Raw genomic sequence first — 6383 nt, 5'->3', positions numbered from 1 at the left:
AAGACAAAGAATACATTTGAAATATTATAACTCCCTATCCTATAGGATTTCTATGTCTTTCGATTGTATTTGGATGGGATGTTACTTATAGAATATTACTACCAATAATATTTTGTAAAACTTATACTCACAGGTTTCCATACCAGTTGATTGTTAGGTAATTTTATTCTGAAGCATATATATATATATATATATATATATATATATATATATATATATATATATATATATATATATATATATATATACGTTTTATTTTTTATTACCGTATCTTTCTTTTAAGTTACATTATTGTTTCAGCTACCCGGCCGTTTTTTTTTGGGGGGGGGGGGCTCTGTGGTCTCTACCAGCTACAGACGGCTAAAATACGGCCGGGTAGCTGAAACAATAATGTAACTTAACAGGAAGATACGGTAATAAAAAATAAAACTCTAATTTGCTCTACAACAGTATTGAGCACTTTCTTCAGTTTTTATTAATTACCATTTCTACTAGTATATATATATATATATATATATATATATATATATATATATATATATATATAATAAGAATAATGGAGATAGTATTCCGACAAAATGGAAAAAATAAAAGGAATCATCCGAGTTATGTCTTCATCAACGTTTCGTCTTTATTTCCAGACTTACTTTGGATGAAAAAAAAACGCGTATATATATACATATATATATATATATATATATATATATATATATATATATATATATATATATATATATATAAGGAACTTTTCGGGCCGGTGTGTAGGTGTCTATGTGTTCGTTCTCTATGCACTCGAAAACAGCTGAGTCGATTTTTATAAAATTTCACACTAAGGTAGTTTATGTGCCTGGCAGTGTTCTTAGATACGTTTTATATCGGAATGTCTTCGATAATCGATCATCGATAATCCAAATAATCCGATGAAAGGAGAAACAGTATTACATCACAAGTACATTTAAAGAAGTTTTATTACCACAGAAACTGACAGGCCCGTCATATTAAAACAGTTGCAGTTTATTTGATATGACAGGCCGCAATTGTACCATGATACTTGCCTTCATCATTTTAACTAATTCAAGCGTTTATCATCGCACAAACGGTATGGCCAGACATATAAAATCAAGTGAGTTCTTTGATATGACGGGGGGGGGGTAGGCAGAGTGCGGAATGAATGTTTCTGTTTAAATCACAATTGAAGTATGATACATGACTTTTGCATTTTAAACTTTAATTTAAACCATTATATATAAATATATTTTTATAAAATCAACAGTAGGTTCTCTACAGTGCAATGTAAACTAAAATACATTGTGAAATATGTCACCGCAAGTTGCATATGAGATTCCTTTCGGTGACCGCAATTAGTCCTTAACTAGAACAGGTAATTGATTGTTCTGTTTGAAAAATGGTCGATTTCAATGACAATAAACATATGGAAGTGTGAAACATTCGTTGATCAATCCCGGGCAACGTCAAATCACCTCGCTAATATATATATATATATATATATATATATATATATATATATATATATATATATATATATATATATAGTGCCGGCAAAAAGAAAGTCCGCACTTGTATTTTTTTTCAAAAACTGCAAATTTAAGCTAAATTTAATGTAACTGCTTAAACAAACTATACCTCATTTGATTCGCCTTTTATTCTTAGTATAATTTTACCTGTTTATATTTGACTTTTAATTCAAATATTCTAGTGTTCACGTCAATTTAAAAAAATAACTTCAAATTGGGGACGCAAAAAAATGTCCGCAGCAACAAATTCGCTTAAAACCAGCTTAAATTATCGCCCCTAACTCAGTTTAAAATATCCACCAACAGGCAACAGGCAATAAAGCATCCCTAATCGTAATTGTGGTAGTTTCAGATTATACAACGTAACATTTAGTCCATATGCCACAACATTCTCTTAGTCATCGTCAGGAGCTCATTAATCTCCACCTTTCTGGTTCATCCAATCGAGAAATCGGCCGCAGATTGGAATGTGATGCGAAAACGGTACGAAAGATTGTGCAAAAGCACCCAAACACGGCAGTGTTAATGATGCCCCTAAACCTGATCGTACTAGAGTTACTTCTAACAGGGAAGACAATGCTATCAAGATACTAGCCTAAGAAACAGATTTGAAACAGCTCCCCAAATTCAACAACAGTGCAATCTTGTTAAAAAGTGCTCTCTTTCAACTGTCAAAAATAGATTAAAGGAATTTAATTTGCGAGGATTTCTGTAAAGAACAGAAAGCGCTTTCTGGACTTCGTCAGATGAAATGAAGATCATGACTCTTCATATTGGACAAAAGTGCTTTTTAGCAACGAAAGCAAGTTCAATAGGCTAGGCAGTGATGATAGGCAGTACGTTCGTCGGAGAAAAGACGAAAAATTTTATCATAGGTGCTCAGTTTCAACGCTGCAAGGTGGTGGAGGTTTAGTTTGGAAGTGGAACATTATTAGTACCAATGGTCCAGGGTCTATAGTTCGCTTGCAAAGTCGAATTAATTCGACCAAGTACATTAATATGTTGACTGAGAATTTTCTACCCTACTTTGGTCGGAATTTGGATGATAATCCCATCTCCATGGAGAATAATGCTCCCATTCACACAAATGGCAATGTCAAGAGGTTCCTAAAAGAGCATGATGTTTCGTGTTTGGATTGGCCTACACAATCTCCAGACCTCAACTCTTTCGAAAACGTATGGCATTACATCAAGCAACGGCTACGCAATTAAAAAATTTCAAATTTCGAAGAACTTTTGAAAAAAAACTTAAAGAAAAGAGGGATGCCCTTTCCTCGGAGTATTGCTGCAGTCTAATTCAAGGAATCCCCAAAAGATTGCAGGCTGTCAAATTGCAGAAAGGCTATGCTATTAAATATTAACTAGTGCATTGTGTTCTCTGTTGTATTTGTGTTGTATTAATGTCTTAAAAATACATTTAAATAACAATTTTCCATTGTGCGGACTTTCTTTTTGCCTCCTCATTTTGTAGTTATTTTTTTTATAATTTATGTTAACACGAGCATATTTCTATCAAAAGTCAAATATAAACAGGTAAAATTATGGAAGAAAAAAGGTAAATCAAATATGGTATAGTTTCTGTAAACAGTTAAACAGTTTAGCTTAAATTTGCAGTTTTTGAGAAAATTACAAGTCCTATCCTGTCGCGGTTAACAACGTGACGAAGGCCAGAGGAATAATTAGCCGAAACGTTATAAAACAACTACTATAAAAGATGAGGATAATAGTCCGAACATAAATAAAATAATTTTAGTGTTTCAATCTAAAAAGATATCGTCAGGCGACAAGAAACTTCTGGTTTTATTCGAGGCCAGTTATTTAATGAAAATGCAAACTGAATAAAATAATATATATATGTATATATACGTATATATATATATATGCATATATATATATGTATATATATATGCATATATATATATATGCATATATATATATATATATATATATATATATATATATATATATATATATATATATATATATATATATATATATATATATACACAGTTGAGGGTATTTTGCCCTGACATTGATATTAAGTCTATATTTTCTATTTAGAAGTTATTAAAACGGACTTCTTAATATACTTAGTAACGGATATGCGAGCGATGAAAGGTTAACTAATTTGCCTGTTTCTTTGAAAACCGAGAGATAATTAAATGCTTTTTTTTTTAATATTTTCTTAATAGATGACTGGTTTCATTTAACTATTACGCTCGATTTTAATATTACATGTGTGTATGTGTTTGTCTGTGTGTGTCTTTCTGTCTTTCTCTGTGTATGGGCATATTTTGAGTTTAGGTTCTATCTCACACTGTGTGTGGGTTTGTGTATGCGTGTCTGTCTGTTTGACTTTATATGTATGTGTATATTTGGAACGTAGATTCCGTATTCCTCTCGAGAATTCCATATAATGACATCATCGTGATACAAACATTGTCTGTAGATTTTTCGAAATACCTTTTTTTTATTTCCCCCTTCTCTCTATTCCAATTTCTCTCACAATGAACCTTTTCAATCTTCTTTGACTACTCCCCCATTCCCCTTTTTCGTTGTTCCTCTTCCCTTCACCCATATACTGCTCGATGTCCCTGCTTAAAGGTTTTTGTTCGCATTAGATTTGCTGTCGTGCGTTAAGACCTACAGAATCTCGGTAGAAAAATGTTTGAGTTTTCGGAAAAGCCATCGACTGACAACAACTGCTTAATGAGTCGCTAACGGAGCTCGCGGCCGGCCACCTGTGGAGCGTGCCTCATGACGGAGATTTCATACAATACACTGCTCTTCGCAGAACTGGAAGAGACACTTCTGCCTATACCTTAATGAAGTAACTATTGTTGAAGAATTTTACATTTACTTTAATATACACACAGCAATCTCTCCTCCTCTGCCCGCACACACACACACACACACACACACACACACACACACACACACACACACAGGGATGCGTGTGTGTGTATAGGTTAAAAATCATTAAAAATATAAATAATTAACATTCAACAGCATTGCTCGCGGTTAACGGTAGCTAATGGAGCCAGGGATGGTTTCTGTCGCTGGGTTCGAATCTATAGACTGATGTTAATCGTGACACCCTGCACTGATGATTCCCGAAAGGATGAAACACTAGTGTCTGTATGAGTTGTGAAACAACGAAACAGGTCTGTATGTCGATGACTAAAATATATTTTATAAAGCTCCCCTCTTTGGTAGAGCACTCTCGTAAATTATCTTACTCGCTACTTAATTTAGCTGAAATAATGCGAAGCTCGCGATTTGTTTACAAACAAACGTTTGAGCCCTCTACGAGTAGCGGACGAATGTTTATTTAAATAATCGTTCGGACAAGTTAATTTCGGCCACCGATTCCGTAGTCAAGGGGTAGAACTGCCGACTGTCATCACGACGGTTCTAGGTTCGATCCTCGGCTTGGGAGAGGTGTTAGTCTAGCGGCACTGATGAGTTGTGAAACAACGAAACAGGTCTGTATGTCGATGACTAAAATATATTTTATATTTAATAATTATACATATATTATTATATAAATAAAATGCATATTTGCTCTACAACAGTATTGAGCACTTTTTTCAGTTTTTATTAATTACCATTTCTACTATATATATATATATATATATATATATATATATATAAATATATATATATATATATATATATATATATATGAGCAAACACTTAATAAAACATGTCAAAAACACTTTGAAAAAGAGTTAAAAACATTTAATCTGAAAAGGAAACACTAGATAAGTGGATAGTCCTTAATCCGCGGAGTTTCGAAGAAATACTTTCCTTCTCATCAGAGGATAGGAATTAGCAAAATGCGGGATCGGATTTTGCATGCAAAAGTATTTGATGAAACAACAAGTAAGTCAAAGATCTTACTTGATAACAAAACAAGTGAAGCACAGGGAATATGGTGAAGAAAAAGGTGAATGGACAGTCTGATGGAAGATAAATAATCCAGTGACGGTAAAATCCAAATATATAACCTCAAGAAAGTTAATTGAATTTCCATTTTTATTTTATATATATATATATATATATATATATATATATATATATATATATATATATATATATATATATATATAGTCATCCACATACAGTACGGTTTCGCTGTTTCACAGCTCATCAGTGCGGCTAGACAGGCAACTACCTCAAGCCAGGACCGTATGCTGACCGCCAAAATGACAGTCAAGGCTTCTCACCATTGTGCTTAATGGCAGTTGCTGTGTGGGTAATGAATTAACGATTTGTTTACTTAATACGCTAATGGCAGTTTGTATATCACTTTCCAATATGCTCAACCCAAGATAGAGAGCATTAAAAAGTGTTGATTATAAAAGTATAGGTATGGTATAATAAATTATGGGGTTTATCGATTTTATTTTTACGTTTATCATATTTTGCTTTGGTTTTGATACCCCCAAATTCGAAGTTATCTCTTTACAACCCTTCCTTTTCATAACCTATCATACTTTCATAAATCAGAGTCCATTTTCTGTAGGCTGCTTTTGAACCCAGTCAACGACGGGTACTTTTGCTAGTATATATATATATATATATACATATATATATATATATATATATATATATATATAACTACTTCATTTATTCACATAAATTTAATATACAAAAGTATAGATTTATGCGTAAACTTTAAGTATTTACTTCAAAAGTGCTCAATACGTAGGTAGAGCTAGTTAGTAATTTATAAAATATATATGGCGATTAAGCTACACTGAATAATGTATATATATGTGCATGTATGTGTGTACACATAGGTATATTTATATGTATATAAAAAAAAGGAGAACGTCTACCTGA

This window comes from Euprymna scolopes, chromosome 31, assembly GCF_053919585.1.
Source record: "Euprymna scolopes isolate OS-2025 chromosome 31, ASM5391958v1, whole genome shotgun sequence".
Classification (NCBI taxonomy): domain Eukaryota; kingdom Metazoa; phylum Mollusca; class Cephalopoda; order Sepiida; family Sepiolidae; genus Euprymna; species Euprymna scolopes.
This window is presented reverse-complemented; position numbering follows the sequence as displayed.